We start from the raw sequence: 26,589 nt of genomic DNA on the forward strand, positions 1-26,589 counted from the left end.
CACAGTACGACGTGGGCAGCCGTTACCTGCAGAAGTGGTCTGGATAATAAGAACTGTGAGTAAAGGCACTGGACTGCATCACTGACTCCGTGTCGTTACTGCTGCTGCCCTGCACCATCACCCCCATCCTCCGCATACACTGCCCTGAGGCTATACTCCTCCCGTTGGGAGTTATGCTACGCTCTGCTGCACCCACAACACCAGCCTCAGCGGTCTGCCCTGCAGCGGCGGTTCAATCTGACCGCAATCCACGGGTGGCATAGTCGGACATTTAAACATCAAAACCACATAAATAGTTCCGCCACTGGTTTTACCGCCCTGAGCCACGGAACCGGGTCGCTGCCACAGAGACTACAACCACCAGCATCCACCAAAAAGGGTCCGGCTCCGGATATCCCAAGGCCCAGGGGGCGCGTCAGAACATTTTCATCACCTTTCATAATCACCAATGGGACAAGGCAGGGATGTCCTCTGTCCCCTCTCTTATACATCCTAGTGATGGAGCACCTGCTCTCATCAATTCACCATAACCCCAATATTAGGTGGATTGAGGTGGGAGGCACCAAGTACAAGTGCTCTGCATTTGCTGATGTTGTCAATCACATATATCCATCAGCAGGCTGTTATGGCTGAAATAGATCACTTTGTTACATGGTCAAATTTTAAAATCAATACAGCAAAGTCTGAGGCCCTCGATGTCTCCCTCCCCAAATCTATACAGGATTCCATCCAGTCCAACTTTCCCTTTGCCTCGCCCTCACAGGGAATCAAATTCTTAGGAATTCCTAGTCATAGAGACCTCTCCATTCTATGTTATCTTAATTTTGGGCCCTTTATTGAACAACTCCATACAGACCATGGTTGGCAAGTTAGAACTGTAAGATTCACTACGTGAACCACTGGTGTTTTGTGGAAAAGCTCATGTACACTGTGTTCCAAATTATTATGCAAAAAGTGTTTAGGAGTGATAAGGGAAGAATTTGCTTGTTTGTCAGTTAAACTCATTGATGGTGATGTGTGTCAGGGCTCTTTATATCACTGTAAGCAATTGCAGACACCTGTGCTAATTAGTTTGGCAGGTGTGTCCAATGAAAGGCAAGATTACTTAAGAAGGCTGTCCCACATTATTAAGCAGAGTACATTTTCTGCCAAAATGGGAAAGAAAAAGGATGTGTCGGCTGCTGAGAAGCAACAAATTGTGGAGTGTTTAGGTCAAGGCATGACTACAATCAACATTGTGCGATGATCAGGATGAAGTGTGTTGGCAATCAAGAAGTATGTAGCTGATTCACAGTACACACGTGTGCGTGCTGATAAGGGCAAATTGAGGACTCTTTCCTACAGGCAATTACGTCAGGTTAAAAGAGCAGCGGCAAAAAAGCTTTGTCATAGCAGCAGACAAGTTTTTGAAGCTGCTGGTGCCTCCAATGTCCCCCGAACAACAAGATGCAGGGTCCTTCAGAGGTTTGCAGCTGTGCGTACGCCATCCTGTCGACCTCCTCTATCCACTGCGCACAAGCAGAAACGGCTCCAGTGGGCCAAACATTACATGAAGACTGATTTCAAAACAGTTTTGTTCACGGATGAGTGTCGTGCAACGCTCGATGGTCCAGATGGATGGAGTGGAGGATGGCTGGTGGATGGACACCCCACGCAAACACGGCTACAGCCCCAACAAGGAGGAGGTGGAGTAATGTTTTGGGCTGGAATCATGGGGAGAGAGATTGTCAGCGCCTTTAGGATCCCTGAAGGGGTAAAGATGAGCTCCATAATGTATGTGGAGTTTCTTAAACAGCACTTCCTGCCATGGTTCAAGAAGAAGAACCGTGTATTCCACAGCAAGATCATTTTCATGCATGATAATGCACCGTCTCATGCTGCACATAACATATCTGCATCTCTGGCTGATATGGGCATAAAAGGGGACAAACTTATGGTGTTACCCCCATGCTCCCTTGACCTCTACCCCATTCAGAACCTCTGGAGCATCATCAAAAGGAGTGTCTATGATGGCGGGTGTAACATACCTGGCGGCGCCCTTGCATGGTGGTCCATCTCCCACTGTGCAAGAGCGCGCACTTGATCTCCAGTCCAGAATGTCTCTCTGGCTTCCCTCCATGCTGTCTGTTTGTGTCTGTTTCTGCTGCTTAAGGGCAGTGCCCAATCACTTCCTGCTTTTTGTACCTGCTGTGGGTCACACCCCTTGTGCGTCCTCAGCCTATTGCTGTCTGTCACCTGGTATATAACCCAGCTGCTCCAATCAATCCCTGCCTGAGCATTGTGCTTCATTCAGTGTGTGCTTGCACTCTGTAGGTGCCAGGTCCCGTTCTGTGTTTCTCTTGTCTGCCTATCCTGGAGGCTGTATTTCCAGGCCTGTCTGAAAACGCTCCTAGCCTGTTCCTCCCGCCTTCTAGGGGCCGATTACCTAGACCCGCTCCTGTATCTTGTCTGTCCTGTCTGAACACGCTCCTAGCCTGCTCCCCCCGCCTTCTAGGGGCCGATTACCTAGACCCGCTCCTGTATCTTGTATGTCCTGTCTGAACACGCTCCTAGCCTGTTCCTCCCGCCTTCTAGGGGCCGATTACCTAGACCCGCTCCTGTATCTTGTCTGTCCTGTCTGAACACGCTCCTTGCCTGTTCGTCCCGCCTCTCTGGGGGCCGTATTCCCAGACCCGCTCCTGTATCCCGCTGCAGTGTCGGTCTCTTCCGTACACTCAGTTTCAGTCTGAACTCTCTCCTATCCTTTACCTGTTTTGCCTCTATGTCCGTTCCTTTCATTTTTCTGCAGAGTCTGAACTCGTACCTAACTCCTGCTTGTTGTCTCTGTACTCCCGTTTATGAGTTTGTGGGCCACTCGCTGCTTCACTGCGGGTGCCCTGTGGGTGTCTGGCTCTGACTTTCCCTTCCTGTCTGTTCCGTGTGAACAGAGCTCTGTCCGTCCTGCTCTGACTCCTTGCTCACTGCTCTGGCAGCCTTGCTCCGCTCTGACCCTTTTGCTCACTGCTCCGGCAGCCTTGCTCCGCTCTGACCCTTTTGCTCACTGCTCCGGCAGCCTTGCTCCGCTCTGACCCTTTTGCTCACTGCTCCGGCAGTCTCGCTCCGCTCTTATCCTTTTGCTCACTGCTCCGGCAGTCTTGCTCTGACTCCTTGCTCACTGCTCCAGGCGGCCTCGTCCTGCTCTGACTCCTTGCTCACTGCTCCGGCAGTCTCGCTCAGCTCTGACCCTTTGCTCACCGCTCCAGGCGGTCTCGTCCTGCTCTGCTCTTGCTCACCGCTCCAGGCGGTCTCTTCCTGCTCTGTTCTTGCTCACCGCTCCAGGCGGTCTCGTCCTGCTCTGCTCTTGCTCACTGCTCCAGGCGGTCTCGTCCTGCTCTGCTCTTGCTCACCGCTCCAGGTGGTCTCGTCCTGCTCTGCTCTTGCTCACCGCTCCAGGCGGTCTCGCTCACCGCTCCAGGCGGTCTCGTCCTGCCCTGCTCTTGCTCACCGCTCCAGGCGGTCTCGTCCTGCCCTGCTCTTGCTCACCGCTCCAAGCGGTCTCGTCCTGCCCTGCTCTTGCTCACCGCTCCAGGCGGTCTCGTCCTGCCCTGCTCTTGCTCACCGCTCCGGGCGGTCTCGTCCTGCCCTGCTCTTGCTCACAGCTCCGGGCGGTCTCGTCCTGCCCTGCTCTCGCTCACCTCTCTGGGCGGCCTCACTCTGCTGTGTTTGTCCGCCACATCTGTGGTTCTGTTCCAGAGTCCCAGTGTGTACTGGGTCCTATCCCGCCTGTGTTCCTACCTGCTAGTGCCTTTCTGTCTGCACTCTAGCCGTGCTTGCCTGTACCCCCCTGCCTGCATACCCGCCTGCCTGCATACCAGTCGTGCCTGCCTATTCCCACCAGTCTGTGTGCCAGCCTAACCAGTCTGTTCCTGTATTCCCCTGTGTGGGTCAACAGCCGTGTCCGGGGTCTGTCCTGGAGTAGCACCTGGTCCCTCTGCTCGGTTCCTCCTTGGTACACTGGCGTCGTATGCCGTCGTGCGACCCTGGTCGGATCGGGTGAATACCTAGTTACGCCCCTCCAGGCATTCACTCTCCGGCACGGTCCAGTGGAGTCACACGCACACGCCGCTCAGCCCGGGCGTGTGCATTACAGCGGGAGGCAGTTCACATCTAAGCATCAGCTCTGGGAGGGTATTCTGTCCTCATTCAAAACAATTGAAGCAGAAACCATCCTAAACCTGACAAATTCAATGGACGAGAGAGTTCAGAAGCTCCTTTCGTACAAGGGGTCCTATGTGCAAATGTAACATCACCTAGAATAAAGTTTTGAGTTGAAAACTGTTTGATTTCAGTTTCTAATAACCTGCTAATGCTTATAATTTCAAAAATGACCATTTTTTTTGGTCTTTATTAAATTGAAAAGGTTGATCGAAGAGTGTGGGGGATCTAAGAGTGTGGCAACCCAGTAGTCAGGATTACTTCGAATTCTGACAATCTGAGGGTCATGTTGCAGGTAGTGCAGCAAGAAGGCACTTATGTGTCTTGCGCATCTCGGAGCCCCAAAATTATTTTCCGGGCTAGATGCAGCTAAAAATTATTATTAATTTTAAATCTGGTGGAGCTTAGTATAGATGGCCTAATAGAATCAGTACTGCACACTGCTACAAAGCCCAAATTATTTTCCAGCCAAGGTACAGATAAACATGATTAGTAATTTTAAATCTGGTGGAGCTTCGTATAGATGGCCTAATAGAATCATTACTGCACACTGCTACAAAGCCCAAATAATTTTCCAGCCAAGATACTGATAAACATCATTAGTAATTTTAAATCTGTTGGAGCTTAGTATAGATGGCCTAATAGAATCATTACTTCACACTGCTACAAAGCCCAAATTATTTTCCAGCCAAGATACAGATAAACATGATTAGCAAGTGGGATTTCCAACCTCATCATCATCACCCTGTGTGTTATCACACCCATTGTCCTCAGAGCCAACCTGTTCCTGCCCTGACAAAAAACGAAAGTTGCCGCTCCAATCAGGTATTTGAGTCTCATCATCGTCTTCCTCATAGTCTCCACCAACAGGAGTTACAGTTTGGGAATGAGGGTCTACATTATGGTCAGAACCTTCTGCGTCTTGTCCTGGATCCGACTCATAAAGATTCTGGGCATCAGTGCAGATCATTTCCTCGTCTGGATTCACAGAAGCGCTGGTGCCGACCTCTGATTCCCAGGCTATAGTATGAGTAAACAGCTCTGCAGACTCAACCATATGTTCTACCTCATACTCAGACGGGCAGCTGGAGATTTGGGAGCTGTGAGGAAGCAAGTGCGATTGGGGTGACACGTCTGAGGACTGGAGTACTTGTGATGTTGAAGTTGATGTGGAGGAGAGCCCACTTAAAGGAGCACTTGATATCCGTTGAAGCACCTGCTGTTTTTGTGCCTCATCTGGAATTTGTAGCGATTGGCGTGGCCGTAAGAAAGGGATCTTATCACATTGTCCGCTAAAAGAAGTAGACATTTTAGTTTTGCTGGAAGATGGTCTTTCTTCTGCAGATGTTACTGTTGCTTTAACACCTACTCCACGGACACAACCTTTTTTCCCTTTCCCAACACGCCTATTCCCCTTTCCACCAGCAGCAGACCTTTTTCCACTCATTTTGGTGGTTAACTAATTCACAACTCTGGAGTTGTTTGCACAAAAAAACAATGGATGGGAACCGAGCAGAGCTGAGTGGCCAAACTGTGCTATTAGGCCAAAACTATTGTTTTGGTTAGATGCAGGAAAAAATTATATTCAGTTTGCAACCTGATGGAGGTCAGTATAGATGGACTAATAGAACAAGTCCCACACACAGCTAGAAGGCCAAATATTTTTTCAGAGCTAGATGCAGAAAAAAATTATATTCAATTTGCAACCTGATGGAGGTCAGTATAGATGGACTAATAGAACAAGTCCCACACACTGCTTGAAGGCCAAATATTTTTTCAGAGCTAGATGCAGAAAAAAATTATATTCAATTTGCAACCTGATGGAGGTCAGTATAAATGGACTAATAGAACAAGTCCCACACACTGCTAGAAGGCCAAATATTTTTTCAGAGCTAGATGCAGAAGGAAATTATATTCAATTTGCAACCTGATGTAGGTCAGTATAGATGGACTAATAGAACAAGTCCCACACACAGCTAGAAGTCCAAATATTTTTTCAAAGGTAGATGCAGAAAAAAATTATATTCAGTTTGCAACCTGATGGAGGTCAGTATAGATGGACTAATAGAACAAGTCCCACACACTGCTAGAAGGCCTAATATTTTTTCAGAGCTAGATGCAGAAAAATATTATATTCAATTTGCAACCTGATGGAGGTCAGTATAGATGGTCTAATAGAACAAGTCCCACACACAGCTAGAAGCCCAAATATTTTTTCAGAGGTAGATGCAGAAAAAAATTATATTCAGTTTGCAACCTGATGGAGGTCAGTATAGATGGACTAATAGAACAAGTCCCACACACTGCTAGAAGGCCAAATATTTTTTCAGAGGTAGATGCAGAAAAAAATTATATTCAGTTTGCAACCTGATGGAGGTCAGTATAGAAGGACTAATAGAACAAGTCCCACACACTGCTAGAAGCCCAAATATTTTTTCAGAGCTAGATGCAGAAAAAAATTATATTCAATTTGCAATCTTATGGAGGTCAGTATAGATGGACTAATAGAATGATGCTATGCCCAAAAGGTTTTACTACACTAGGTGCAGTAATAAAATTGGTATTCTATACATAAGTGGTTTAGCTTGCAACACAGATAGGCTACTCCACTGACTAACACACTCTGTAATAGGCCAAAAAGGATTAGCTTTGCTAGATTTAGCCAAATGCTGTTTAAAAAACTTGCACAGCACTGGCACAGACCTGCCTGGCAAAAAACTGATAGGAACTGATGTAACCTAGTCCTGAAAAGGACTGCAATTACAATTAGTCTTTACTCCCACAACCTATTTATTTAAAAGCACAGACCTGCCTGATAAAAGTCGTAGGAAATGCTGTAACCTAGTCCTTAAAATGACTGCAATCACAACTATTCCCTACTCCCAAGCTATCTGTAGATTTGTGCGAAAATTGGCTTGAAATTAACAAGGTATAGCGCACACAGCAACAGCGGTGTAGTCTAACACGCAGCTGCAGCAGTGAGAAAATGGTGGCGACGGGAAAAATGGCTGGGTCTTATAGGGCAAGGACATGTGACATACATTGCCAATGACATATGCCCTTGCTTGTGTGAAAAAAAGCACTTCGCTCCGTGTGTGCACTGCTGATAGGCTGACAGATTGCACCTCCCCACTGTAAATGCGGGAAAGAGAAAAAAAAAATGGAGATCTTCATTATTCCTGCAGAGATCCATCCCCTGCCCCTCCCTCCGCCCCGATGTACACTCAAACTGCGTATTAACATTAATTTTCATCATTACTGAGAAAAAATCCAGTTATGATTTTGGTGCACGAACAGTTATCGAACATAACCTCGAACAGCCGAATTTTTTTCAAATCGTTCGTGTTCGCCGAACGGCTCGAACACCGCCCAAAACAGCTCGAATTTGAGATTGGCAAACAGTTCGAATCGAACAATGCTCATCTCTAGTTAAAACCCTTTTTTGGAGTCTTTTATGCCACTTAAATGTACCCTAGAGCACATAATTGTATGTAGATGAGTAATTGAATACAGAAAAAAAAGTAAACGCTTATTTTTAGTGTAATATGCCACCAAATTGTACCCCCGAGACGGCAATACATTATAAATAAGTAATTCAATAATGAAATATTTTTTAACACTTTTTTGGAGTGTTATATACCAACGAAATATACCCCAGTGGATGTAATACTCTATGGATGAGTAATTGAATCCAGATACATTTTTGAACACTTTTTTGAAGTGTTATATAACACCAAAATGTGACAGAAAGCACATAATCATCTTTGGATGACAAATTGAATCCATAAACAGTTTTCAATGCTTTTTGTGAGTTTTACATAACACTGTAATGTAACAATAACCGCGTTAAACTGTATGGATAAGTAACTGAATCCAGAAAAAAAATTAGAATGTAAATATTTTGAAAGTGTAGTACTTCTACACTCAAAAAGGTTGTGAAGAAAGTGCAAAGGCAGGAAAAAATTACAGGGTCATTCAGTCATCCATAGACTCCCTAAAAGGCAACAACTGTCAGGTCTCATTCAAATATTGATGGTTAAAAACACTTTATATGCTGCTGTCATCTGATGGTGTCGAAAACTGGGGGCTAATACAAGCTTTGTTAATTTTTATGAGAGTGAACCTGTCAGCATTCTCTGTTGACAGGCAAAAGTGCTTCCCAATACCCTGTCCATGACACTGGTGCAGATACTTCCCGCCCTGCACCTGTCCTTGCACATTATGAGGCATCATCATCAGGCACTTCAAAAAACTTTTACCAGCACAGCATTCAGCTGTCCCTACCACAGGCATTGGAATGGAAAAGAAAGTTCTCAGCCACCCACAGCCCCAAATGCTAAACGGGCACATTTACAGGCTGCTTTCTGTGGATATGTTGCCATTTAGGCTTGTAGACACGGAGGATTTCCACTGACTCATGGCAGCAGTCGTCTCTCAGTATTCAGTTCCCAGCCACCACTTGCTGCCACCAATTGTGGACCCAGGCGTTTGGCTCGCCAAGTCAGATGCTTAGATGACATGTACCTGATCATGCTGGTGGTGATTAGGCTCTTAGTGGTCAGGCCACTGCTGATCTTGGCATGCCACCATTTGCAAATGACCATTTTTTTTTCTCAGAACTCTCTTTCAAAAAGTCCCAGACTGGAGAACACCTAACTCTTTGATGGAGAAATTCACAAGTGTCAGTGCTCTATGGAACAGTTACCTGCCTTCTCATTCTGGTCACCCCACTGCCTCTTCCTGCCTATTTCGGTACTGCCAATCCCTCAACCTCAGCACTGCTGGCCACGCTCAGCATGCCAGCCTCCCAGGTTGGGTCAGTGATCTTGTCATCCACCAGCTCATCTTCCACCGCCTCACCCTGGTTCTCTTGACTTCATAACTTAACAACAAGACTTATTGGCAACTGTGTTTCATCATCATCTTCCTCCTAAGACAAAATTTGCCGTTTCCCACCGTCATCTTCTTGTGGCCGTGGTTGCTCTAAATTTTGTGCATCACTAAATAGCATGTCCTTCTGTCCCTCTTGAGGCATGCTGGTTGAGAGGCCACAATCAAGAAATGATGTTGTAAAGAGCTCCTCGGAGTGTCCTAGTGTTGGATCACTAGTCTCCTGGGAATCAACATGGTGGGTGGAAGGAGGATAAGGGTAAAAATTAATAGATCCAGACTGTAGGCTGGTGACACTGGATCATGTGAAAGACTGGGTGATGCTACCAAGCATGCTGCTATCATTACCTGCTTTCCAACCAACCACCTGTTCATACTGCTCTGGCTTCAGAAGTGGTGTAAAGTCTAACTGGAACCTATGTGTTGTGGATGGGCGTGTTTTTTGTGCGCCAGCAACAGGCATAGTTGCACCTGCCCCACGTCCTCAGAGTCTACATGCACAATCATCAGCACACTTTACGCATTTTCTGATTGGTAGATCTGGTGAAACAAAGTTTAATTTAATAAAAAAATAATTGACTGCAGCAGTCAAATAGTTTTTTTTGGAGTTTAATACTACCGTAATGTAAGAGAGAGCACGCAAAAGTGAATGAATGACAAATTCATCCCAGAAAAATGTTTAGACGCTATTTTTGGAGTGTTATATGTCACAGAAATATCTCACAGAGCATGGAATACTGTATGGGTGAGTAATTTAATACATCAAATTTTTTTAACGTTTTTTTCAAGTGTTATATATATCACAGAAATGTACTGCAGAGTACGAAAGACTATATGGGTGAGTAGTTTAATACAGTAAAACCTTTTAATGCTTTTTTGGTGTTATATGCCACAGAAATGTATCACAGAGCACATACTTTACAGTGCACAGAGTAATTTAATCCAGCAAAAGTTTTAACGCTTTTTTGGAGTGCTACAGATGCATCTCACAAAATTAGAATATCATCAAAAAGTTAATTTATTTCAGTTCTTCAATACAAAAAGTGAAACTCATATACTATATAGAGTCATTACAAACAGAGTGATCTATTTCAAGTGTTTATTTCTGTTAATGTTGATGATTATGGCTTACAGCCAATGAAAACACAAAAGTCATTATCTCAGTAAATTAAAATAATTAATTAACAAAAAACACCTAACCCAGAGCATGGAAGACTATACGGGTGAGTAATTTAATCCAGCAAGACTTTTTAATGCATTTTTGGAGTGTTATATTTCACAGAAATACACCCCAGAACACAAAATACTCAATGGGTGAGTAAGTGACTCCAGGAAAAAAATCAAAGCTTTTTTGTAGTGTTATATGGCAAAGAAATGTCCCCCCGAGCTCAAAACACTCTATGGGTGAGAAATTTAATCCAGACAAATTTTTCAACACTTTTTGGAGTGTTATATAACACAAAATGTACCATAAAGCATGTAATGCTTGATGGTTCACAATATATTCCGTTTTTCACACACGCAAAAAAAACTGCCACAGTTGTATATTTGGCAACAAACTGCAAAGCCCTAATCCCTGTCTACAGACTATATTCAGTCACTCTCCCTGCTCCTGCAACTCTCTCTATCTCCCTAGACTAAATGCAGAATGTATGTGATACAAATAGCAAAGCAAAGCATTAACCATTACAAGGACTCTTAGTATAATGATTCAACTTCAGCACCAGTATCAACACGACAGGACTCTGATTCTTTATAGTGTGCACACACAAGCCTTCACAAGCACTCTCTCCATCCAATAACAAATGTCACAGAGTTGTGCAATGGCATCAGTGTACTGAGCCTGGCAGCGCCTGTTCTTTAATAATTCATGATGACGTCATACGGCCAGCCAATCACAGTAATGCCACTACTAAGATGACTGCGGCATTAAAGCAGGCAACCCCCACATGCTTATTGGCTGTGTAATAGGCACCAAACATGCAGGGCTGGGATTCGAGTTTGAAATTAAACAGTACCCTATACTCACTGAGTGACAAGCACATCTGAGCATCCAGATACTCAAGTGATATCTAAGTATCACCTAGCAAATTCACTCATTCCTAGTTACCACAAAACCAAAGAGTGCAAAATCATTTATTTTATGAATTGTAACACGCATCATATAATATATAGAGATGAGCGTTGTTCTACTCGAACTGTTCGCCAATCTCAAATTCGAGCTGTTTTGGGCGGTGTTCGAGCCGTTCGGCGAACACGAACGATTTGAGAAAAATTAGGCGGTTCGAGGTTATGTTCGATAACTGTTCGTGCACCAAAATCATAACTGGATTTTTTCTCAGTAATGATGAAAATTAATGTTAATACGCAGCTTGAGTGGAGGGGCAGGGGATGGATCTCTGCAGGAATAATGAAGATCTCCATTTTTTTTTCTCTTTCCCGCATTTACAGTGGGGAGGTGCAATCTGTCAGCCTATCAGCAGAGCACACACGGAGCGAAGTGCTTTTTTTCACACAAGCAAGGGCATGTGTCATTGGCAGTGTATGTTACATGTCCTTGCCCTATAAGACCAAGCCATTTTCCCCGTCGCCACCATTTTCTCACTGCTGCAGCTGCATGTTAGACGGCACCGCTGTTGCTGTGTGCGCTATACCTTGTTAATTTCAAGCCAATTTTCGCACAAATCTACAGATAGCTTGGGAGTAGGGAATAGTTGTGATTGCAGTCCTTTTAAGGACTAGGTTACAGCATTTCCTACAACTTTTATCAGGCAGGTCTGTGCTCTTAAATAGATAGATTGTGGGAGTAAAGACTAATTGTAATTGCAGTCCTTTTCAGGACTAGGTTACATCAGTTCCTATCAGTTTTTGCCAGGCAGGTCTGTGCCAGTGCTGTGCAAGTTTTTTTTACAGCATTTGGCTGAATCTAGCAAAGCTAATCCTTTTTGGCCTATTGCAGAGTGTGTTAGTCAGTGGAGTAGCCTATCTGTGTTGCAAGATATACCACCTGTGTATAGAATACCAATTTTTTTACTACACCTAGTGAAGTAAAATCTTTTGGGCATAGCATCATTCTATTAGTCCATCTATACTGACCTCCATCAGGTTGCAAATTGAATATAATTTTTTTCTGCATCTAGCTCTGAAAAAATATTTGGGCTTCTAGCAGTGTGTGGGACTTGTTCTATTAGTCCATCTATACTGACCTCCATCAGGTTGCAAACTGAATATAATTTTTTTCTGCATCTAGCTCTGAAAAAATATTTGTCCTTCTAGCAGTGTGTGGGACTTGTTCTATTAGTCCATCTATACTGACCTCCATCAGGTTGCAAATTAAAAATAATTTTTATCTGCATCTAGCTCTGAAAAAATATTTGGCCTTCTAGCAGTGTGTGGGACTTTCTCTATTAGTCCATCTATACTGACCTCCATCAGGTTGCAAATTAAAAATAATTTTTATCTGCATCTACCTCTGAAAAAATATTTGGGCTTCTAGCTGTGTGTGGGACTTGTTCTATTAGTCCATCTATACTGACCTCCATCAGGTTGCAAACTGAATATAATTTTTTTCTGCATCTAGCTCTGAAAAAATATTTGGCCTTCTAGCAGTGTGTGGGACTTTATTAGTCCATCTATACTGACCTCCATCAGGTTGCAAATTAAAAATAATTTTTTTCTGCATCTAGCTCTGAAAAATTATTTGACCTTCTAGCAGTGTGTGGGACTTTCTCTATTAGGCCATCTATACTGACCTCCATCAGGTTGCAAACTGAATATATTTTTTTTCTGCATCTACCTCTGAAAAAATATTGGGCTTCTAGCTGTGTGTGGGACTTGTTCTATTAATCCATCTATACAGACCTCCATCAGGTTGCAAACTGAAAATATTTTTTTTCTGCATCTACCTCTGAAAAAACATTTGGCCTTCTAGCAGTGTGTGGGACTTTCTCTATTAGTCCATCTATACTGACCTCCATCAGGTTGCAAACTGAATATATTTTTTTTCTGCATCTACCTCTGAAAAAATATTTGGGCTTCTAGCTGTGTGTGGGACTTGTTCTATTAGTCCATCTATACTGACCTCCATCAGGTTGCAAATCAAATATAATTTTTTTCTGCATCTAACCCAGCCAATAGTTTTGGCCTAATACCACAGTTTGGCCACTCAGCTCTGCTCGGTTCCCATCCATTGTTTTTTTGTTCCAACAACTCCAGAGTTGTGAATTAGTTAACCACCAAAATGAGTGGAAAAAGCCTGCTGCTGGTGGAAAGTGGAATAGGCGTGTTGGGAAGGGGAAAAAAGGTTGTGTCCGTGGGGTAGGTGTTAAAGCAACAGTAACATCTGCAGAAGAAAGACCATCTTCCAGCCAAACTAAAATGTCTACTTCTTTTAGCGGACAATGTGATAAGATCCCTTTCTTACGGCGACGCCAATCGCTACAAATTCCAGATGAGGCACAAAAACAGCAGGTGCTTCAACGGATATCAAGTGCTCCTTTAAGTGGGCTCTCCTCCACATCAACTTCAACATCACAAATACTCCAGTCCTCAAAGGTGTCACCCCAATCGCACTTGCTCCCTCACAGCTCCCAAATCTCCAGCTGCCCGTCTGAGTATGAGGTAGAACAGATGGTTGAGTCTGCAGAGCTGTTTACTCATACTATAGCCTGGGAATCAGAGGTCGACTCCAGCGCTTCTGTGAATCCAGACGAGGAAATGATCTGCACTGATGCCCAGAATCTTTATGAGTCGGATCCAGGACCAGACGCAGAAGGTTCTGACCATAATGTAGACCCTCATTCCCAAACTGTAACTCCTGTTGGTGGAGACAATGAGGAAGACGATGATGAGACTCAAATACCTGATTGGAGCGACAACTTTAGTTTTTTGTCAGGGCAGGAACAGGTTGGCTCTGAGGACGACGGGTGTGATAACGCACAGGGTGATGATGATGAGGTTGGAGATCCCAATTACTGTCAACCCACAGTCAGCCAAGAGATGAGGTCAGCAGAGGAGGTGGAGGAAGATGCTAGTGACGACGAGGTCAGGTTGCACCTTTCTGGACAGAGACGTAGTACTGGAAGCACGTCAACAACTGCATCCTCAAACACAACTCTGCCTCTCACCACAAGTCGTGGTGGCTCTTCAGGTCGCATGGGTGCTAAGCCTTGCATAGCCTGGGCATTTTTTCAGATCGATAAAGATGACCCAACTCGTGTTATCTGTAACATTTGTCAGCAAAAGCTAAGTAGAGGCCAAAAAATACATAGTTTGAGTACTTCGTGCATGAACCGGCACATGGACATGAAGCATAAGTTGCAGTGGGAAGCTCAGTGTGCTACAATGCGGCCTAGCCGGCCGGGCCAACCACCGTCTGCCATATCTTGTGCATCCGCGGCCTCTTCATCCTCTGTGACTGGGGGGACAGCAGTCACACCTGTTTTGGGGCGCAGACCTGCCACCTCTTTACCCGCAACAGCCAGCGTGATTGGCAGGTCATCATTTTCTTTGGAGGTGGTAACACCAGCTGGTGTTGAGCGCTGTCCGACATCGATAGCACCACCTTTGGATCAAGGCAACCTAACATGTCCGCCTGCATCTTCCTCACAGACCGGCAGTTTGCCGGGGACACCCTTATCAACCCCGTCTAAGCACAATAGACAGCCCTCGGTCCCTCAGATGTGGACAAGTAAAAGAAAATTTCCTCCTAGCCATGAGAAAGCTAAGAGGTTGAATTTCACCATCTGCAAGCTCTTGGCTACAGAAAAGCTGCCTTTCCGCCTGGTGGACACAGAGGATTTTCGAGACCTTATGTCCGTCGCAGTGCCCCAGTACCAGATGCCCAGTCGGCACTACTTCTCAAAGAATGGTGTGCCTGCGCTCCACCAGCATGTCGCACACAACATCACCGCTTCTTTGAGAAACTCTGTGTGTGACAGGGTGCATTTCACCACAGACACTTGGACGAGTAGGCATGGACAGGGGCGTTACATGTCGCTGACTGGGCACTGCGTAACTGTGGTGACAGCAGGACAAGGGGCTGCTGTCCAAGTCTTGCCGTCCCCACGAGTTGTGCGTCAATCCTCTTTATGTCAAAGTTCCTCCACTGCTTCTGCCTCCTTACTATGCTGGCAGTAGGGCTCAACGTCATCAGGCGGTTTTTACTTTGAAATGTCTGGGAAATGTGAGTCACACAGCTGAGGAGTTGTGGTCAGCTCTGGAGAACCAATTTCATGAATGGTTGTCTCCACTGGACCTGAAACCAGGGAAGGCCGTGTGCGACAATGCTGCAAGCCTGGGTGCGGCCCTTCGCCGGGGCAATGTCACACACGTGCCTTGTATGGCTCACGTGTTGAACCTGGTTGTCCAGCAATTTTTAGCCCACTATCCCAGACTAGATGGCCTTCTGCAGAGGGCACGGTCGCTGTGTGCTCACTTCCACCGTTCGCATCCCGCAGCTCAGCGACTTACATCTCTACAGAAGTCGTTGGGCCTGCCACTTCACCGGCTAAAATGCGATGTGCCTACCCGGTGGAATTCAACTCTGCACATGTTGCAGCGACTGTGGCAGCACCGACAAGCCCTGGTGCAATACGTTATGACATATAGCCTGGGCCAACGAGATCCAGAGGTGGGGCAAACCACGCTGGAGGAGTGGTCTCAGATCAGGGACCTATGCACCCTTCTGCACAGTTTTGAAATGGCGACGAAGATGTTTAGTCCTGACGATGCCATTATCAACATGACTATTCCGGTGATTTACATGCTGGAGCACATGTTAAACAGAATTCGGAGTCAGGTGGTGGCACAAGAGGAGGTGGAGGAAGTAGAGGAGGAGGAGTTGTATGCGGAAGGGCTAACATCTGCAAGGTCCAGACAGTCGGCAGCACCAAGGCGGCACGCATGTGAGGGTGGGGGAGATGGTTTTACCAGGGCACATGGTAGCAGCCAAACTAGTGAGGAAGGTGCAGGAGCCCAGGAAGAAGTGGAGGACGAACTGATGGAAGACTCATCAGATGAGGGAGACCTTGATCACATTTCTGTTGTGCGAGGTTGGGGGGAGAGGACAGAGGAAGGAAGCATGATTGTTACCTCGCCACCAACACAACAGGGACTTGGTGCTCCTGGATGCGCAACACACATGAGTGCCTTCTTGCTGCACTACCTGCAACATGACCCTCGAATTGTGAGAATTATAAATAATCCTGACTACTGGGTTGCCACACTGTTAGATCCCCGGTACAATAGTAAATTTGCAGAAATTATTCCTGCCATAGAAAGGGATGCACGCATGCAGGAGTATCAGCAGAGACTGTTGCAGAATCTTACATGTGCTTTTCCACAAAACACCAGTGGTGCACATAGTGAATCTCACAGTTCCAACTTGCCAACCGTGGGACCGTCAAGTGTTCAGCACTCAAACCGTAACAGAACCACAGTATGTGCTGGTAACATCAATTTTGCGGAATCATTTCACCACTTTTTTAGCCCATCCTTTGCAAGGCCACAGGAGACAAGAAGTCTGACACATAGTCAACGCCTAGAGACGATGGTACAGGAGTATCTCCAAGTAAACATTGAAGCCATGACTGTGTCACTGGACCCTTGCTCTTTTTGGGCTTCCAATCTGGATAAATGGCCGGAGCTAGCCACTTACGCCTTGGAGATCTTGCTTTGGCCCGCAGCCAGCGTTCTGTCTGAACGTGTGTTCAGCGCTGCTGGTGGTGTGCTGACAGATAAGCGCACGCGGCTCTCCACTGATAATGTAGACAGACTCACGTTCATAAAGATGAACAAATCATGGATCCGAAACGACTTTTCTACCCCTGTGTCATCCTGGGGAGAGTAAAAGCTTGATGATTGGTTAAAATCACCCTACCAACCGTTTTAAGCTTTCAAATTACTAATCATGTTTATCTGTATCTTGGCTGGAAAATAATTTGGGCTTTGTAGCAGTGTGCAGCACTGATCCTATTAGGCCATCTATACTAAACTCCACCAGATTTAAAATTAATAATAATTTTTAGCTGCATCTAGCCCGGAAAATAATTTTGGGGCTCCGAGATGCGCAAGACAAATAAGTGCCTTCTTGCTGCACTACCTGCAACATGACCCTCATATTGTCAGAATTCGAAGTAATCATGACTACTGGGTTGCCACACTCTTAGATCCCCCAAACTTTTCGATCAACCTTTTCATTTTAATAAAGACCAAAAAAATTGTCATTTTTGAAATTATAAGCATTAGCAGGTTATTAGAAACTGAAATCAAACAGTTTTCAACTCAAAACTTTATTCTAGGTGATGTTACATTTTCACATAGGACTCCTTGTTCGAAAGGAGCTTCTGAACTCTCTCGTCCATTGAATTTGTCAGGTTTTGGATTGCTTCTTCTTCAATTGTTTTGCATGAGGACAGAATACCCTCCCAGAGCTGTTGCTTAGATGTGAACTGCCTCCCGCCATCATAGACACTCCTTTTGATGATGCTCCAGAGGTTCTGAAAGGGGTAGAGGTCAGGGGAGCATGGGGGTCACACCATAAGTTTGTCCCCTTTTATGCCCATATCAGCCAGAGATGCAGATGTTTTATGTGCAGCATGAGATGGTGCATTATCATGCAAAAAAATGATCTTGCTGTGAAATACACGGTTCTTCTTCTTGAACCATGGCAGGAAGTGCTGTTTGAGAAAATCCACATACATTATGGAGTTCATCTTTAGCGCCTTCAGGGATCCTAAAGGGGCCGACAATCTCTCTCCCCATGATTCCAGCCCAAAACATTACTCCACCTCCTCCTTGTTGGCGCTGTAGCCGTGTTTGCGTGGGGTGTCCATCAACCAGCCATCCTCCACTCCATCCATCTGGACCATCGAGCGCTGCTCGGCACTCATCCGTGAACAAAACAGTTTTGAAATCAGTCTTCATGTAATGTTTAGCCCACTGGAGCCGTTTCTGCTTGTGTGAAGTGGATAGAGGAGGTCTTCAGGATGGCGTATGCACAGCTGCAAACCTCTGAAGGACCCTGCATCTTGTTGTTCGGGGGACGTTGGAGGCACCAGCAGCTTCAAAAACTTGTCTGCTGCTATGACAAGGCTTTTTTGCCGCTGCTCTTTTAACCTGACGTAATTGATTGTAGGAAAGAGTCCTCAATTTGCCCTTATCAGCACGCACACGTGTGTACTGTGAATCAGCTACATACTTCTTGATTGCCAAGACACTTCATCCTGATCATCGCACAATGTTGATTGTAGTCATGCCTTGACCTAAACACTCCACAATTTGTTGCTTCTCAGCAGCCGACACATCCTTTTTCTTTCCCATTTTGGCAGAAAATGTAGGCTGCTTAATAATGTGAGACAGCCTTCTTAAGTAGTCTTGCCTTTCATTGGACACACCTGCCAAACTAATTAGCACAGGTGTCTGCAATTGCTTACAGTGATATAAAGAGCCCTGACACACATCACCATCAATGAGTTTAACTGACAAACAAACAAATTCTTCCCTTATCACTCCTAAACACTTTTTGCATAATAATTTGGAACACAGTGTACATGTGCTTTTCCACAAAACACCAGTAGTTCACGTAGTGAATCTTACAGTTCTAACTTGCCAACCGTGTTCTGTATGGAGTTGTTCAATAAAGGGCCCAAAATTAAGATAACATAGATGGGAGAGGTCTCTATGAATAGGAATTCATAAGTATTTGATACCCTGTGAGGGCCAGGCAAAGGTAAAGTTGGACTGGATGGAATCCTATATGGATTTGGGGAGGGAGACATCGAGGGCCTCAGACTTCGCTGCATTGATTTTAAAATTTGACCATGTAACAAAGTGATCTATTTCAGCCATAACAGCATGGATGGATATATGTGATTGAGTGATATATACTAGGACATCATCAGCAAATAGAGAGCACTTGTACTCGGTGCCTCCCACCTCAATCCACCTAATATTGGGGCTATGGCGAATTGATGAGAGCAGGTGCTCCGTCACTAGGATGTATAAGAGAGGGGACAGAGGACATCCCTGCCTTGTCCCATTGGTGATTGTGAAAGGTGATGAAAATGTTCTGATGCACCCCCTGGGCCTTGTGACACCTGGAGCCGGACCCTTTTTGGTGGATGCTGGTGGTTGTAGTCTTCGTGGCGGCAACCCGGTTCCGTGGCTCATGGTGGTCAAACCAGTGGCGGAACTATTTATGTGGTTTTGATGTTTAAATGTCCGACTACGCCACCCGTGGATTGCGGTCAGAGTGAACCGCCGCTGCAGGGCGGACCGCTGAGGCTGGTGTTGTGGGTGCAGCTGAGCGTAGCATAACTCCCCATGGGAGGAGTATAGCCTCAGGGCAGTGTATGCGGAGGATGGGGGTGATGGTGCAGGGCAGCAGCAGTAACGACACGGAGTCAGTGATGCAGTCCAGGGCCTTTACTCACAGTTCTTATTATCCAGACCACGTCTGCAGGTAACGGCTGCCCACGTCGTACTGTGCTCACCAAGTGAGGGGCTCAGACAACTCTCAGATAACTTTGGAGCGCTTCACAGGACCCCCTTTGTGTGTCCTTTGTCTGGCCTTTCTTACCAACCCTTCTGTCCGGCTGCCTCGGGCCTCCTCTTGGTAAACTTGGCGCCAGTTTCCCTGACCCTATGTGGTGCCTTCCTAGCGGGTGTAGCGAGGGGCTGCGCCACATAAAATGTCACAGCCTCCGGTTTCTAGCTGAGGGTCGTTTCCTGCCTCCACTAGTTTCGGGGACCGGTCTCCCCCTTTGGCCTGACCCCTCCACGCAGGTGGATTCGGGCGTGCGGTGGCGACTCGCCCGTCCGCACCCCTGGGATCCCTTCATTCCTCGTTCCTGGAGCCTTCTCCGCTCCTCTTCCTTCCTTCTCCCTCTTCCAGGCCTGGGCCTCTGTTACTAGGCCCGCCTCCGGAGCTAAGCTCATGCAGAGCCCCTGCTCCCTGCCACTACTGCTCAGACTTCTCTGCACTGAACTAAGATGGTGCCCACCTTTTATACTCCCTTCTCAATGCACCCAGGAACTGCTTCCTCCCTGCTCCTGCACTACAGGGTTCCCCTTCCTCAGTGTTCCCTCCCCCCACTCCAGCCAGGGACAGGGACTGTCGTGCCCTTCTCAGAGGCATATTGGTCGCCCTGCCCCACGGCAATGTGGTGTAATGCATGCAGGTGTCGGGTCCTGATCCACACTCCATCCTTACCTGAGAGTGAGATATCACACCTCTGGGTGAGGTGCAATACCTCTGTAGCAACCGAGCCCTCAGGGTGCTACAGTTCCATTTATCTTCAGCCTAGGTGACGTATTGTGATACAGGGCCGTGATTTTGGCTATAAAAGGGTCCCCTAGACCCCTACACCAAGATTTTTAAGAGAATCATATATGGCGTGCCAGGAGACTCTATGGAATGCTTTCTCAGCATCCAACGAGAGTATCTAATTACAAATTTTTAACTGCATCTAGCCCAGGAAATACTTTGTGCCTAGTAGCAGTGTCTGCTAGTCAGCGGATTATCCCGGCTGTTAAGCAAGCTACACCACCTGTAGTTTGGACACTTAATTTTTTCAAAGGAAATGCTTCGGGACCACGGGATACTCAGTGAAGAGCATCAGGAGGCACCCCAAGGCATAGGGGCAGGACTGGCAGTAGGATGCCTTGCGGTGGACAGCCGAGCTCGATCCTTATAAAAGCTTTTCAACTGCAGCAGCTTTAGTGGACGCTACTGGAGCTGGAATTACGCGGCTGCTGGCATGAGACTTGCCCTCCAATAGATCCTTGTAAATGGATTTAAAGTGTATTCATTCAAATTAGAGAGACAATTTAAATTAAAAAGATTAGAGCTGCCTCCACCACAGGGGGGCTCGCTCGACCCACCAGCGGACATGCACCAGTATTGGGAGAGGGGGGCTGGCCGTCAGGGTTCACCGCGGCTCTGGCACAAACCCGGCGACACGGAGGTGGCACGGGCAGGAGCGGACTGAACGTGTCGGCTTCTCACTTTTTGGATTTTAGAACTGCATGACATGCCTATATCTGTGTCTCCCCCTCCTTTTACTCCTCCACCTCTATTCTTTTCGCATGACTATATGTACTTGTCACTTTTCCATGTGTTAGTTGTGTCTTCTGAGCAGTTTGTCAGCTTTTGGACACCTTTGAAGGTGTTTTCTATGTGTTTCTATGTGTTTTTGTTTGCCTGCCATTGGTTTTAACGGTGTTCGAAGGTGTTCGCCGAACAGTTCGACGAACAGTTCGGCGAACACACGGGTGTTCGACGAACCGAACCGAACTCGAACACTACGGGGGTGGCTCAACACTAATCAAGACACAAAATAAGTAGCAAATCAACAATGTGAGAGTAAGCCCTAAGAAATCATTGAAACATCATGTCCATGATCTACAGTTAGGTCCATATATATTTGGACAGAGAAAACATTTTTCTAATTTACCACAATGAATTTTAAACAAAACAATTCAGAAGCAGTTGAAATTCAGACTTTCAGCTTTCATTTGAGGGTATCCACATTAAAATTGGATGAAGGGTTTAGGAGTTTCTGCTCCTTAACATGTGCCACCCTGTTTTTAAAGAGACCAAAAGAAATTGGACAATTGACTCCAAGGCTATTTCATGGACAGGTATGGGCAATCCCTTCATTATGTCATTCTCAATTAAGCAGATAAAAGGCCTGGAATTGATTTGAGGTGTGGTGCTTGCATTTGGACGGTTTTCCTGTGAAGTAAACATGCGGTCAAAGGAGCTCTCCATGCAGGTGAAACAAGCCATCCTTAAGCTGCAAAAACAGAAAAAACCCATCCGAGAGAGAAATTGCTACAATATTAGGAGTGGCAAAATCTACAGTTTGGTACATCCTGAGAAAGAAAGAAAGCACTGGTGAACTCATCAATGCAAAAAGACCTGGGCGCCCATGGAAGACAACAGTGGTGGATGATCGCAAAATAATCTCCATGGTGAAGAGAAACCCCTTCACAACAGCCAACCAAGTGAACAACACTATCCAGGAGGTAGGCGTATCAATATCCAAATCTACCATAAAGAGAAGACTGCATGAAAGTAAATACAGAGGGTTCACTGCACGGTGCAAGCCACTCATAAGCATCAAGAATAAAAAGGCTATACTGGACTTTGCTAAAAAACATCTAAAAAAGCCAGCACAGTTCGGGAAGAACATTCTTTGGACAGATGAAACCAAGATCAACCTCTACCAGAATGATGTAAAGAGAAAAGTATGACGAAGGCGTGGTACAGCTCATGATCCTAAGCATACCACATCATCTGTAAAACACGGCAGAGGCAGTGTGATGGTTTGGGCATGCATGGCAGCCAGTGGCACTGGGTCACTAGTGTTTATTGATGATGTGACACAGGACAGAAGCAGCCGTATGAATTCTGATGTATTCAGAGCCATACTGCGTGCTCAGATCCAGCCAAATGCAGCCAAACTGATTGGTCGTCGTTTCATACTACAGAAGGACAATGACCCAAAACATAAAGCCAAAGCAACACAGGAGTTTATTAAAGCAAAGAAGTGGAATATTCTTCAATGACCAAGTCAGTCACCTGATCTCAACCCAATTGAGCATGCATTTCACTTGTTAAAGACTAAACTTCAGACAGAAAGGACCACAAACAAACAGCAACTGAAAACCACTGCAGTGAAGGCCTGGCAGAGCATCAAAAAGGAGGAAACACAGTGTCTGGTGATGTCCATGAGTTCAAGACTTCAGGCAGTCATTGTCAACAAAGGGTTTTCAACCAAGTACTAGAAATGAACATTTTATTTACAATTATTTAATCTGTTCAATTACTTTTCGTCCCTTTAAAAACAGGGTGGCAGATGTTAAGGATCCTAAACTCGTAAACTCTTCATCCAATTTTAATGTGGGTACCCTCAAATTAATGCTGAAAATCTGAACTTCAACTGCATCTGAATTGTTTTGTTTAAAATTCATTGTGGTAATGTCTAGAACCAAAATTAGAAAAATGTTGTCTCTGTCCAAATATATATGGACCTAACTGTATCTGTGCAAAACACAGAACATGCACCAAATTATAGTCTATGGAGCGATCTAAATGTCCGTGTTTATTTTGTGGCCCGGAGATATGTCCTTTTTTGATTGAGTGATTTTCATCCATTTCTCCAATCTACGGGTGTGTAAAAAAACATGGACAGCACATGGATGCCACCAGTGTGCAGTCTGTGTGTTGTCCATGATTAACGTTGTAAAAGATAGAAGTTTTGGGAGTGATTGATTTATTTTCTCCTACATCTTTGCTGTGTCTGCCTCACTGCTACTCTAATAGGTCACTAGGAGTGCAGCATTTTATAAACTAAACTCCACTCACTTAACCATTTCCTAACAGCCAGCTAAGTTGTGAGTTTAACCCATTAGTGTGTTCTGAATACTATACAATAAAACAGTGCAATAGTCCAATTGGTTACCCCTTCACTCCAAGCCTGTTTTCACCTTCCTGACTAGGTCAAATTTCACAATTCTGAACTGTGTCAGGATCTCAGTGATTCTAAGATTGTTTTTTCTCATGACACATTGTACTTTGCTAGTGGCAAATTTTAGTTGATATGATTTGCATTCATAATATTGCACTGTTTTATAGCATGGAATTTTAGAGGAGCAGTAAAACAGCCACAGCAAAGATGTAGGAGAGCCGCTCTCTCTCCCTCTTTCAGTAGGCTGACATAGCAAAGCTATCTGAGAAAGTGTAGCTCAGCATGGAGCACACCTCTAAAGAAAAAAAGGATACATGAAAAAATCCCCAGCTGCACCTAGCTGAAGTGCATGTCTGCCCCTGAAGAATTGCCCAGGTCCTCTAATTGCACACAATTATCGTGGATGCAAAGAAGTAAATGTTCCGGCTCCGGGTGGTGGAACCTCTGTGCTGCGGTGCAAGGAGGGACCAGAGGGGCGTAACTAAGTGCCTATTCGAACCGACCCAGGTCAGACGGTGGCTCTGTCGACTCTGTGAACCAGGGAGGGACCGGGCAGGTGGATCAGGTGCCACTCTGGGACCGACCTTGTGTGAGAGCAGGTGACTCCCATGGGTCAGATGACACGAGCTGACCGGTACAGCGGATGAGCACGGCAGGAAGGCTGACAGGTGGACCGGGTAGATAAGCAGGCTGGTACGACAGATAGCCAGACAGGTGCTCCGGGTATGCTAGCGGGTGGGCACGGCAGGTAACTGGCAGAGACAGGTGCTCCGGGTAGGCAAGCAGGTGGGCCCAGCAGGTAACTGGCAGGTGCTCCGGGGAGACAGGCTGGCGAGCACGACAGGTTACAGGCAGGTGCTCCAGGTAGGCTGGCTGGCGGGCACAACAGGTAATAGACTGGAGGACAGAACTGTTAGACAGGCAGGCTGGCTGGACTGACAGACAGACTGGCGGGCAGGACTGACAGACAGTGGGACCTGAGCGCTGAAGCAAGTGTTAACACATGGAACAACAACCTTGCACAGACACCTCCATTTTGGAGGAGGTGCCCTATATAGGAGAAGTCCTCTGGCCATTGGCTGGGGACTTTTTAGGACACAGGGATGGAGCACGCGTGCACACGCCCTAAGCACGGTGCCCGGGAAGCTGCGCGCGGTGCCCGCCACAGCAGCATGGCAGCAGGAAGATGCCAGAACATTACCCAGGTGGTTAGGGGAACGGTGTCTCTGCCTGGTAGGAGGCAAAGATGCTGATGCTACAGTAAGTCACCCAGAGTGAGGATGGAAGCCATGCCATATTGCATGTAACGATGAATACAAGGTACTATGATAATAGGATATGGAGGTCCACTTGGTTAGCACAGCCCTGCAGAGTGGAGAATGGGATTCAGAGTCTCAGTATAGGACTTCTGCATGTTATAGGGCCTCATGCCTGCCCGGGAAGGGCGTACTGAATAGTATTGTCCATTTATTCCCTGTATGCCTGTTTCTACTCTGGTTAACTCCTGCTACTGGAACCTTTCATAAGAAATGTGCCTCTATGATCAACAGATGTGTAACACCAAGCATTTGTACCACCATTTCCTTTCATGAATCTGCTGTTGTTTAACCCCTTTTTGACGTGAGGCATAATACTTCTCTGCGTCCTGGATCTTAATGACCAGAAAAGTATTATTACGCCTCACGTTTAATGCGGCACCGCCACTGGAGTCGCGGTGATCGCTTTAAAATTCCAGCACCGTCTTAACTCAGGGTAGATGGTGTCATCATCCTGGGGGTTTCACTGCCCCCCACAACTACAATCACTGTGATTGGCTGTTAAATTCTGAACAGCCATTCGCAGCATTTCTCAGTGTTTCAGGCAATCAGATTGCCTGAAACACTGATGTCCAGCCTAGAATCGGTGCTGTAAGAGCACCGATCATAGGCTTAGTGTGTAGCAACACCAGGCCTGGCCCCAGCCCACTGTGATTGGTGTGATTGATGATGACATCGATCGCACCAATCAGAGCGCGTGACTGCTCTGTGACCACCCTGCTATGATATCCTCATAGTATCTAAGGATTTGTACAGGGTAGTCATGCTCCTGTTATGCACTGTGCTGAGCCTTGAGGTTCCACAGAAGCCTGTGATACCACAATTACTGCTCCTGCCGCCTGCTGCCTGTGAAGAAAGCAGAGAAGAGAAAGAGTAGATCCTTGCCTGATCTCTCCTTATCCACCCCAATCCCTCTTTCCCCCCTCCCTCCCCTCTTTTAACCCCCTCCCCAACCTCCCTTTCTGCCACTAAGTGCTGATCAGTACTTGATTGCTTGATTTTTGACAGGTTCTTTTTTTCGTGCGTCCTGCAGTGGCTGAGCACTGATCCATGATGCAAATTACTGATCAACGTCTGTGTTCGCTGTTTTCCAGGGATTTTTTTTGTCCCTGTCCATTTTTTATCCCCCGCAGGGTGATCACACTGTCCGATCATGTGCCGTGCTGGGCCTTGTGGTGCCAGAGAAGCCTGTGACACCATAATCGCTGCTCGTGCTGATATAGAAGATGGAAGAAAAAAGACAACTGTAAGCAGATTTTTTTATCCCTCCTTATCCACCCCAATCCCCCTCTCCCCCTTCCCAGCCCCTTTCTGCCACTAAACGATGATCAGTACTTGATTGCCAAAAGTCGAGCGTTTTTTTTTTGTTATTCCTGCAGCAGCAGAGTGCGCTTCTTGCAGCGGCCGAGCTCAGATCAGTGACTGCAGATCACTGACCGCACTCGTGCTCGCTGTTTTACACTTTTTTTCCTCCAGTCCTTTTGCACCATCTCCGTGCACACATCCAGCAGCCGCCGAACGTTGATCAGTGACGCACTCCACTGATCCGCACTCGTGCTCACTGTTTGCACCACCTCCAGTTGTTCCTTTTTTTTATCATTTTTTTTCAGAAAAAGAAAATAAAGTTTACACCAAGCACACCGATACACACATACAACTGAATAAAGTACTGACACACACACACCACATACATAAAAAAAATGTCCTGCTTGTCC

The sequence above is a fragment of the Phyllobates terribilis genome, unplaced genomic scaffold, assembly GCF_046119375.1.
Source record: "Phyllobates terribilis strain yellow unplaced genomic scaffold, ASM4611937v1 Scaffold_4__5_contigs__length_816908805, whole genome shotgun sequence".
NCBI lineage: Eukaryota > Metazoa > Chordata > Amphibia > Anura > Dendrobatidae > Phyllobates > Phyllobates terribilis.